General features: G+C 47.0%; 1 protein-coding gene across 1 annotated transcript in view; it reads left to right on the forward strand.

Moving 5' to 3' along the window:
• PLEKHO2 (pleckstrin homology domain containing O2) overlaps positions 1–12,470 on the forward strand; it is a 115,104-nt gene that overhangs the window by 79,114 nt on the left and 23,520 nt on the right. The gene's annotated exons all lie outside the window — the stretch shown is intronic.

Genomic DNA, 12,470 nt, shown 5'->3' on the forward strand with positions numbered 1-12,470 from the left:
TCGCTGTGGGAAGCCCACGGAGGGGCAGAGGATGCTGAATGCTCCAAGGAGAGACCCAGGAGGTGAAGACGTGTGAGCTTCTTGCCCTGAACAAGTCTGCTCCAAGGGAGAGGAGGCTCCCCAAAGTCCTGACTGGCTTGGTGGGGAGCAGTTCCAGAGCATCGCCCGGGGACTCCGTGACACATGGCTTTCCCAATATCCATAGAGCCAGTTATCTCATCATAGAAGGCAATTGGGTTGGTCAGGCATGACTTGCCCTTGGTGAATCCATGTTGACTGTTCCTGATCACCTTCCTCTCATCCAAGTGCTTCAAAATGGTTTCCCTGAGGACCTGCTCCACGATTTTTCCAGGGACTGGGGTGAGGCTGACCGGTCTGCGGTTCCCCGAGTTCGCCTTCTTCCCTTTTTTAAAGATGGGCTCTATATTTGCCTTTTTCCAAATACATCTCCTAACTCTTCCCTCACCTTAGTCCATGTCCTTCCTGAAGCTCATCTTCCGGGCAATGACAAGGAATGTTACAGCCACCAGAGAGGGTCTGGCCGGACTGCAGTGTGGCTGAGTTTTAGAATTCTGTTTTAAGAATTTTCTTAGACAAAAAGAGGAAGAAACATAAAGAAGATATGGGGGAGAAGAGATATTGTGAGAAGACAGGCAAAAATAGGAATTCATGTGATCTCTTCCAGTAAATAGCCCCATTGGGGAAAAGTTGGAGGAAGCAACAGGGCTGCAGATTTTTCAACATTTTGCCGTGGGGGGTGTAACTAGAAATAGGTCAAAAGCAGGACCTTGAATCCAAACCCTTTTGAATACTGGGGTTGGGAGGTGAATTCAAATCCCCAGATTTAAATAAGGCATGATGGTTTGGTATCTTGAAGGATTCTAAAATGATTTATGAGCTACTATACAAACTCTCCAAAGAAATGATTTAATCCCCCATTGAAATGCAGCCACCTCTGTGATGGCAATTAACAGCATACAGCAGCACTGCTCAACAGTTTGGGATAGGAAGTGAAGATTCCATATCTAACGGAAACTGCTGAGGCAATTTAGGGAGGTACCATGTAATCACCAGCTGTGATTTGGCCAGGACACGGGTTAACAACCTTGTTCTTCCAAAAAGTGCCCTGGATCGTTAATGACCTCCATTAGCAGAGTATCCCCTTACAGTAAACAGGGGTATTGATGCAGAGATTACCTACTGAATCACCAGTACTTGCAGCACTACATTATTCCCTAGAGGTCTCTTAGCCAAGCATCAACGCAGCCTATCCTACAGGGTTATTTGGCCCATCATTGACCTCTGAGATGATATGTGGCAAGAGCAACTGTACACAGCAATTCTGGGACCGAATATGAATTTTTCCAAATATTTGGTGAATCAGAAAATCCAAAAAAATTGTTTTGGGTCAAACAAAACGTTTCATTTCAACAAGAACAAAAGGCTTCATTGCAATTTCAACCATTTAAAGTGGCTTTTTTAAAATAAAATGAAATTAAAGACAGCTTTGAAACCAAACATTTAAAACCAAAAAATCCACGTTTTGTTTAGAAAAAGGCTAACCAAAACATTTTGATGGTCTCTGATTTTTTTTTCTTTTTGATTGAAACAATTTGGTGAAATTTCAGAGTCACCAAACCTACATTTTTCACCAAAATAAAGTTTTGGACAAAAACATTCACCCAGTTCTAGTGCCATGCTTAATTTGTAATGAAAGACGTGCTGGGGCTCAAGCAATTTTTTTACATTCATAACTGCCGCAGCAAGCCCAGAAGTGCCGGGGATATGAATGGGGTACTGGGCTCTGACAGCGGACTCAGACGCAAAATAGAACGCATATGAATATGCTTGGCAGAATCCAATTTTTATTTCTTTATCATTTCGACAGAAAATCCGGGTGTTTATTTTTAAGCATTTTTGTTGATTTACATTGTCACAGTTGCGGGAAATAATGAGGAAGCTGTCAGGCAACAATTCTTTCCCGACAGGTAGACGTTGATGTGTATAATCCTTAAAACACCAAATTGCCAACCTCCCACATCAAAACAGACAAAGCGTTTGTCTTCATGACCACGCTAAAGCGGAGCCGATGTAGCCCGTCTGGTGAAGACGCATCATGTTGACCGGAGAGTGCTCTCCTGTCTTACTCCACCTCAACGAGAGGCGGAAATTACACTGGCAGGAGAGTGTCTCCCGCCAGCATATTGCAGTGTGGACATTGCTTTAAGTTGATGTAACTTATGTCACTGCGGGTGGTGGTTTTTTCACACCCCTGAGCAACGTCACTTTTTAAGCGGTTGTGTACACTAGCCCATAGCATGTCCTTAAATCAAACGTTAATAAGTTTGGGACACAGCATTTTTCTGTCTGTACATTGCAATTATTATGGATGGAAATATTTTCCCTCCCGTTTTGGGTACAGGGAAATCAACAGTTACCGACATTTACCAGTAAAAATTGAATCCTTCCATGCGGGCAGCCCAGCTTGGCTGGGCACAGGCCTTGTTGGACAGGGCTAAGCTCTCCAGGGGTGTCTGTCTAGGGCGCCTGCTTGGGGTTCCTGATTTCTTTGGCTCCTGGCGGGGGGAGGAGGGTGACCCACGACTACTGGGCCCCTTCGCAGCCCCCCCCCCCGAGCAAGGCCTCGCTGGGCCAGCAGTGGGGGGCTCTGCTCCTGAGGGCGGTGCAGGCGGTGGGGGATTGGGGGCGTCTCTGCAGGTCTGGCTGGGGAGGAGCCCTCAGCCCGGGGGCGGGCAGGGCGCGCAGGCGGCACGGCTGGAGAATGTCATTTGACACCATCTTAGCAGCCAAGGCGCTGGCAGCAGCCGGGCTCGGTGCAGCAGCAGCGGCGAGCGGCGCGGCGCGGCGGACCCGGATCATGCTGGGGGCTGAGGGCTTTCGCCGGGAGCCGGGGCGCGGCTCCGCCGGCCGGGGCAGCTGGGCCCGAGCTATGGCGCGCGCTGAGAGAAGGCCAGCCGCGCGCTCTTGGCGGCTGCAGTATGGAGGACGGGTGGTGTCCGAGAGAGATTTGTGAGGTGGACCCGACGTTCCGCCGGAGTCCCGCGGCTTGCTCTGCCGCGGGACCGGGGGTGGGGGGATGGGCAACGGGCACGGCTCATTGCGCGTTACGGCAAACACGCACATCCACCCTGTCAGCCAGCTCAACTCGTGTTCCGACACACCCCCTCCAGCCAGCTCCGCTCCTTCTTCACCCTCAGCCAGCTCCACGTCATCTTCACCTCAGCCAGCTTCACACTCATGTTCACATACAGGAACCTTTTAAAGGGCCCCAGGCGGCTACACACTCGTGATTCACACACACACACCACTATCTTCACTGCAGCCAGCTCAACACTTCGTGTTCGCACACACACCCCCTTCAGCAGCTCACACTCATTTCACCCTCAGCCCAGCTTTCACATCGGTGTTCCGCACACACACACCCTCAGCCAGTCACGCTCATCTTCACCCTCGGCCAGCTACGCTCGTGTTCGCACACCACCCCTCAGCCAGCTCACGCTCATCTTCACCCTCAGCCAGCTCCCACTCGTGTTCCACACACACAAACCTCAGCCAGCTCCGCTCCTCTTACCTAGCCAGCTACACTCATGTTCACTCAGACACTTCGCCAGCCCACTCATGTTCACCACACACACCACTCATCTTACCTCAGCCAGCCACACTCGTGGTTCCGGCACACACACACCTCAGGCCAGCTCACACTCATCTTCCCCTCAGCCAGGCTCACACTCGTGTTCCGCACCAACCCTCAGCGCAGCTCACGCTCATCTTCACCTCAGGCCAGCTCCACTCGTGTTCGCCACCACACCTGCAGCCGGCTTTCACGTCATCTTCACCCTCGCCGCTCACCACTCGTGATTCCGCACCAGACCCTCAGCCAGCTACACTCATCTTACCTAGCCGCTTCACACTCGTGTTGCCACACACACCCTCAGCCAGCTCACGGCTCATCTTCACCCTCAGAGACTCACGTCAGTTCACTACAGACCCTTCAGCCAGCTCACACTTCGTATTCACACACACACCCCCTCAGCAGCTCACCTCATCGTCACCTCAGCCAGCTCACTTGCTGTATCACACACAGCACCTTCAGCAGCTCCCACTCGTGTTCACACACAACACCCTCAGCCGAGGCTACACTCATCTTCACCTCGCCCGCTCAACACTGTGTGGAACACACGACAACCTCAGCAGCTCACACTCATATTTACCCTCACCAGCTCCCTCGTGTTCACACACAGGCACCTCAGCCAGCTCACACTCATCTCTCGCCCTGCAGCCGCTCACACTTCGTGTTCACACAGACACCCTCAGCCAGCTCACAATCGTGTTACCACACAACCCTCGCAGCTCACACTCATCTTCACTCAAGCCAGCTCCACTCGTGTTTCCGCACACACACCCCTCGCGCTCACACTCATCTTCACCTCAGCCGCTCCACTCGTGTTACACACACAGAACCTTCGCCCCGCCACACTTCTTCACCCTCGCCAGCTCACAACTCGTGTTCCGCACACACACACCCTCAGCCAGCTCACATTCATCTTCCTTCAGCAGCTCACAGTCGTCGTTCTGCATCACACACCCGCAAGCCAGACTCACACTCTTTCACTCTCAGCCAGCTCACACTCATGTTCACACACAGACCCCTCAGGCCAGCGCACATCTTCCTAGCAGTCACACTGCACTTCAACCACAAACCCTCAGCCCACTCATTAACATAGACATCCCATTCAGACTCCCTCAGCCAGCTCACATCGTCATCTTCACACACAACCCACCCTCCAGGTACACACAGAACCCTAGCGACACTTGTTCCACAGCCACCTCGCATCCATTCATTCACAACGATCACCTCAGCCAGCTCCACATATTCCACACCCTCCAGCCAGTCACCACCTGTGTTCACACACAGGACACCTCAGCCAGCTCACATCATCTTCACCCTCAGCCAGCTCCACCTTGTGTCACACCACAGAACCCAGGCCAGCTCAATCATCTTTCACACCACACACAGCCACCATTGATGTTCACACACAGCCCCAAGCCAGCTCACATTCATCTTCACAACCATCGCCAGCTCACACTCTGTTCACACACAGGCACCTCAGCCAGCTCACATTTCATCTTCCCCTCAGCCCAACTTTTCCCCCCAAAACCCTTTTTTCCAATCTTTCACACCGACACCCTCAGCCACCTCAACTATGTTCACACATAGACTGAGGCACCACGCCTCCGTCAGCCAAGACTCACTCATTCACAACCTCCACCCTCAGCCAGCTCACACTCGTGTTCACACACAGACACCCTCAGCCAGTTCACACTTGTGTTCACACACAGGCACCCTCAGCCAGCTCACATTCATCTTCACACACATCCACCCTCAGCCAGCTCACACTCATATTCACACACAGGCACCCTCAGCCAGCTCACACCTGTGTTCACACACAGACACCCTCAGCCAGCTCACATTCATCTTCACCCTCAGCCAGCTCACATTCGTGTTCACACACAGACACAGCCAGCTCATATTCATCTTCACACACAGACACAGCCAGCTCGCACTTGTGTTCACACACAGACACAGCCAGCTCACATTCATCTTCACACACAGACACAGCCAGCTCACACTCATGTTCACACACAGGCACCCTCAGCCAGCTCACACTCATGTTCACACACAGACACCCTCAGCAAGAGCACCCAGATACAGAGACACTCTCAACATGAGTGTGAGCTGGCTCACAACAGACACCCTCAGCCAGCTCACACTCATGTTCCACACATGCACCCTCAGCCAGCTCACACTTGTGTTCACACACAGGCACCCTCAGCCAGCTCACACTCATATTCCACACAGACATGCTCAGCAAAAGCACACAGATACAGAAACACCCTCAGCCAGCTCACACTCACGTTACACACAGACACCCTCAGCAAGAGCACCCAGATACAGAGACACCCTCAATGTGAGTGTGAGCTGGCTCACACACAGACACCCTCAGCAGCTCACACTCATGTTTACAAAATTAACAGACACGCTCAGCAAGAACATACACTCACGTTCACTCCCACACTCATTCATTCACGCACACTCAGCAAGATCACTGAGAGAAACACATACCTGCTGACACACTCAGCAAGCCCGCACAGATAGAGAGAGACACTCAGCAAGAGCACAAACTCATGTTCACACACACACACACACGTTCACTCATATTCATTCACACTCAGCAAGCTCCCACAAACACATACACACCATCAGACTCAGCAAACTCACAGAGACATACTCATCAAGCACACACACTTGTAGACAGACACACTCAGAAGGACCACACAGATACAGTGGGATACACACTGAACAGGAGTACACAATCATATTCACTCACACACACTTAGCAAACTCACACACTCAGCAATCTCACACAGACACACATGCACACTTAGCAAGCTCACACTCATATTTACAGAGATGAACTCAGCCAGCTCACACACTGAAACACACTCAGCAAGATCACTCAGACACACTCAGCTGACGCATGCACACACACACACACAATCAAATACAAATGGGGAAGGTGAACCCGTCATTATCAGGAAAGGCAAATATTTTTAAAACTACCTTAAAATAAAACCCATTTGGAAGAGGATGGACTCTTTCACTTCTACACAAACTATTGTTAGTCTTTTAGGTGGGAAAGAAAACTTTGCCAAAGTTGAGAGTCTGGAAATTACTTAAGAAACCTGCCCTTTGGGTTTCATTCATACATGAATGAACATGAAAATAAGCCCAGGGATTGCTGTGCAAGTGATATCATTTTTATTTCTTATTATTATGTTCCTGTTTGTCATTAGACTGTAGAAAATGGAAGTGAATTGTCATTATTTGTAAATCCATTATTGAGGGTTTTCTTTAGTGCCCATCATCCTAGTATTTGAATGCGACCCCGGTAAATCAGGTTTGCATGTTGAAGTCCCTAGGAATTTAGGAGAAGTTTTACAGAGCAGGAGTTCCCCTGCAGTTTCTATTTTTGATGATCTTTCAGAACGGCTCTTCAAACAGTTCTGGACCAAATTCTGCCCTCAGTTATGTCAACATAAATCTGCACTATTTCCTTTAGAGTCAAGGGTTTAGCTCTAGCTTTACTGTACACTGGGATGATGTAGGGCAATTTGGCCCACTGGGTGAAATCAGGGATTTTTTTTTTTAATATTTTATTTTTACAGGAAACATTAGAAAAACAGGCTCTGTTTGGGCTCCTATGGGTTCTGTAGAGCATCCTGTAGACACTGCTTGTTCCATGCATTATAAATAACAGTGACACTCCAAGTTATTAAAGTAACACTCAGGATATGGCTGAAAGCCACAGACGATTAGATAGGACATTTAGAAGAAATGAAACTCAAATCTTAATTCACTCCATTGCAGCAAGTGGGAATTGCATACGTCTTTTATATGGAATTGGATTGGTTTTGAGATCATTCTCAATTCATAAACAGTAAGGCAAGTGTGATTTGGACTATAGTTTTAAATTTTCCTCATTCATATGACTAACATGTTAAACGATTGAAACAGAATTTTAAGCATCTAATTTACTTTGCACAATTTCTTTGATTTCCTTACTTTTGCATTTTTCTCAGTTTGGCTACTGAAACAAAACTGGTCAGTTTTCATTTTTATTTATAGTCAGTGTCAGCTTTTGGATCTTAGGTCTCCAGGAAAGCAGGTGATGGTTTGAACTAAAGAAACCTCAGGAAATTCTATTAATACATAGGCTTTGTAAAATCTGGATAGAGATCTTTTCTGTTTTTTATTTTCTGTAAAGCATCATGCACTTCTATGATGGTATGTTTAATAACAATCATCATCCTGTTGTCATCACATCCTGATTTATGATTCCTCTAAGCACAGCATGGAGTGATGATAACACTATAAGGCTGAAGTAACAGCAATAAATGATCTTTGTGTTCCATTGATTTAAATAAAACAAAGACCGTTATTTTAACATGTTTGCCCACAAATTTCCTTTGCTGTTTTTCAAAATCTCTTGCCCAATAAGCTTTCTGTAAGTGCACTGATGTTAAATTGTTCAGATTATTTTGAGCGTAGTTTGGGATAACAGAATTCATATTCCCGAGTTACTGAATTCTGGGATGCAGTAGAATTTATGCTGATATACAGAAATGAACATCTGCAGCAGGGCACTCTACGTGTAATCAGCAGTATTAACAATTCACGTAAGCTACCCCCCTCTTTCCCAGTAATGCTGGTATTGCCACTTTGGTGAAATGCCCATGTGGTATGGAAACAACTGCCTCACTGACATACCTGATCTAACAGGGTAGGGATAATCCTGCTTCTACGACGATTGAAGCTAGTGCCCAGACTCTCCTTGTCTTCAGTGGGAGCAGCAGGGCCATCCCCTCCAGGATACTACGGTTCCACATTCAGCTTTGTGTTAATTGTGGCTCTGTTGATGTAAAATCTTGGCAAGGTTTATAATATAATCGAGAGAGTATATATGCACACACCATATATATAGACGTACGCACACACTGTATATATTATATATAATATAAAATACACTATATATATTAATGTGTATATATAGTTAGCATGGGAACATTTTTAAAGCTGAAGCTCTCATGCACTTGGAGTGTGTTAGCATTCACTATGCACCCTCAGCTGATGTAAAACAGCAGCGGAGTCAATGGAGCTACATCCATTTACAGCCACTGAGGATTTGGCCCAACATTTCTACCATTCAGGGCCAGCTCCAGATTTTTTTGCAGCCCCAAAGCAAAAAAAATATAAAATAAAATAAAAATAAAAAGAGCCGCCTCCAAAGGGCTGGAGTGCCGCCCCTTGAGAAGTGCCGCCCCTTGGAACGCTGGTGCCTAGAGCTGGCCCTGCTACCATTATCATCTGCCTTTAAAAGCCCCGGCGCTCATCCATGCAGCTGATTTGTCAGGTCAAAACCATCCGTCCAGTTCCGCCATCTGTCCTGCTGTGCATCTCTTTGGCTTGACAGTCAGTTAAGCGAGATGGGGTTAGAGGGCATGCTTCTTACACAGGGTGTGATTTGTCCACGTTACATCACCCTCCCCAAAAGCATAGCTCTGAAGATCACGCTGCTTCATAAAAAAAGGGTTTTGTCATGCCCCAAAATAAGCAAAACCAGAAAGCTGAAGTTCTTCATATGCTAATTGATTTGGAACCAATTTCTGACACGTTTGTAGCCGTTTCGCCGGTAGGACACTGTCTGTCTCTCTCATGTGTGACTTGGAAATCTCTCAAACTTTGCCCTCAAATGCTGTCAGACACTGAGGATTAGTTTGTAACACTGAAACTGGCCAGTTGCTGTTTATTTCTTGTATTGCAGTAATGTCCAAAAGCGCCGATCAGGACCCCACTAGTTAGGTGCTGTACAAATGTATCAGACGACATCACCCCTGCCCCCAAAGTGTTTATAATCTAATGTAAGACAAGTTGCTTTAATAAATACACCTCTACCTTGATATAACGCTGTCCTTGGGAGCCAAAAAATCTTACCTTGTTATGGGTGAAACCGCGTTATATCAAACTTGCTTTGATTCACCAGAGTGCACAGCCCCCCCTCCCCCCCCGGAGCACTGCTTTACCATGTTATATCCGAATTCGTGTTATATCGGGTCGCGTTATATCGAGGTAGAGGTGTAGATGGGAAGGGACTGGGAGGATGAAGGTAACCCTGTTAACATACAGATACAGTGGCTAGAGATCTCTTGCTGTTTTGTTGCTATTGGTTTCATTATATAATGGCAGGTACATTTCCCCAGACTCCTGTTTTTATTGCATTCATTGTCAGGTTATTCATAGCTTTCTATGAAAGGCATTAAACTACATACTCTATTAATGGTGACATATGGTAGATGACGAATACCAGTATTGCTTATCTGTAGTGTCTGACAACATCTGTTCTCTTACCTTTTCTGTTATATCACAGACAGCTATAGCCAACTGTTTAATGGATGTAATAAAAGCAGGAGTCCAAGAACTCTTATCCATCCACAGATATAGTGCTGTAAATGACAAGACAGAGAAACTTGCTGGTGTTTAGAGCCAGGGATGAGTTTCTAGGTGATGCCTGAACAAATATTGACTAGAATGAATCATAAATGACATTGTCCATCTGAAATTCTGACATTCCAAACAACTAAGGAGTATGACTTGACAGTTCTGAGCAAGGTATAAATTAGATTTTTCCATTTCCAATTGTGATGCCCAATTCTTCAAAGCAGGTCATGCCTGAGAAGTCCTAGTACAGAGATAATCTCATGACAGTCAGTAGGATCGCCCAGGACAGTAAGGATAATTTACCTGAGTAAGGGCTTCTGGGATCCCTCACTTGTGTGTTTATTCTAACTATTGTCTAGGATTCTCCTTTGACTATCACTTCAGGGCCAGCTGTTGGGACCATGCTGGATTGTCTAACATCCTATTATTCTTTGGACAATGCCGTTCAGAGAATTAAGGTATGTCTACACTACCTGCCGGATCGGCGGGTAGCGATCGATTTATCAGGGATAGATATATATCGATCCCCAAATGCACTCTCGTCGACTCTGGAACTCCACCAGGGTGAGCGGCGGTAGCGGAGTCGACGGGGGGAGCTGCAGCTGTTGATCCGGCGCCGTGACTGCTTTAGGGCAAACGTGAGTCAGCAGCATTGCATAGTATAGAGAGGTTCCTTGTGTATCTCCTAGCATGGGCAGGGACTAGTGTTTAAATATGTTAATAGACTATGGTTATTGCGAATGTCACTTCTGCTAAGAATAACTGCACTAATCCTGCAGCGGTAGGAGCGAGTTAAGTGGCGAGTTAAGGGGAAATGTGCATTTTTTCTCTCACACACAGGGTGTGTGTCTCTGTCTGCTCTTCCTCCTTTTCTGCTGCCTTGTAGAGTGTTGTGAGAGTTAATCCTTGAGGGCTCAGTCAGTTGCTAGTTCATTTAGCAGTAAGGCATTCCCTGGGAAATATCCCACCCTCTGACTCCTCCACCTCAACCAAGCTTCACAATCATCATCACTGTGTACCAGTATTAAATTGTTTGTTTAAAACTTATACTGTGTGTGTGTGTGTGTGTGTGTGTGTGTGTGTGTGTGTGTGTGTGTGTGTGTGTGTGTGTGTGTGTGTGTGTGTGTGTGTGTGTGTGTGTGTGTATATATATATATGTCTTTTGTCTGGTGAAAAAAATTTCCCTGGAACCTAACCCCATCATTTACATTAATTCTTATGCGGAAATTGGATTCGCTTCCCATCGTTTCGCTTAAAGTTGCATTTTTCAGGAACATAACTACAATGTTAAGTGAGGAGTTCCTGTACATGATCACATTCAAAGGCACATCCCTGACACCAGGGTGACCCCCTGCCGAAGTCCAAGCCCCTGCTCCAAAGCATGGAGGCACTAGAGGCTCTCAATCAAATGATTGTAAGAATTTTTTGAATGTGGGCAAAACACTGTATTTTTGTCCCCAATCTCCTTCTCAGAGCAGCTGAAGTGTTCGTGCTGAAACTTTCCCCAGTATATTTCAGCCTAAACTCTTAAAAGTTTGGCAAAGTTATAAGCAATTAGAAACAGGGTCTTCTAATGGGAAGTGAAGGATAACCTTAACTAATGTGTTCTTAGCTGCGTGTCCTGTAACAGAGAGAAAAGAAAGCTTGGGGTTATAGCGGAGATATGGAACTGGGGATGAAGAGGGGAGGAGGCTTATTTCCATCTCTATTGCTGACCTGCTGAGGTGACCTTGGGCAAACCACATGAGCTTTCTGTGCCTCAGTTTCCCCCGCAGCAAAATGATGGTAGTAGGACAATTACCGAGTGACGGAACAAACAACAGCCGAGGGAGAGCAAGATTGGGATGTGTGGGAAAGAGAGAAAGAATGTGTTCGCAGCTGAGGTTTGAAAAGAACGGGAGATGTGTTCTTCATGGCAGAAACTGCAGGGGAGAAGGCCCTTGTGCCTACAGGGAGGAGACTGTGTGGAGGGACAGAGGAGGCCAGTGCTGACCAACAGTGGGAGTCAAAGGGCAGTGGAGAGACAAGAGAGACAAGAGCAAGCCCATGAGGCAGGTTTTGAAACTAGGAAGGCAATTTCAGCCTGGCTCCTGAAATGGATGAGAAGCCAGTGGAGCTGGAAAAGGACTGAGGTGACGCATTCATGCTTCTGAACATGTGAGAAGGCAGGGAGCAGCATTGTGCACATACTGAAGTCTGGAAGGCTGGGACTTCAGCAGGCAATAGGAGAGGTAGACACCTAGCCAGTGAATTATCCTTCCTAAAGCCCATTTATAATGAGTGAGTGAGATGTAGGAAACATTCAGCAGGAACAGTGATTACTTTTTACTTCTGCTCAGCATCACCACTTATTGTATTGCCTGTCTTGTCTTTTCATGTGTTTCAGTGCTTC

The sequence above is a fragment of the Chelonoidis abingdonii genome, chromosome 9 (genome assembly GCF_003597395.2).
Source record: "Chelonoidis abingdonii isolate Lonesome George chromosome 9, CheloAbing_2.0, whole genome shotgun sequence".
Taxonomy (NCBI): Eukaryota; Metazoa; Chordata; order Testudines; family Testudinidae; genus Chelonoidis; species Chelonoidis abingdonii.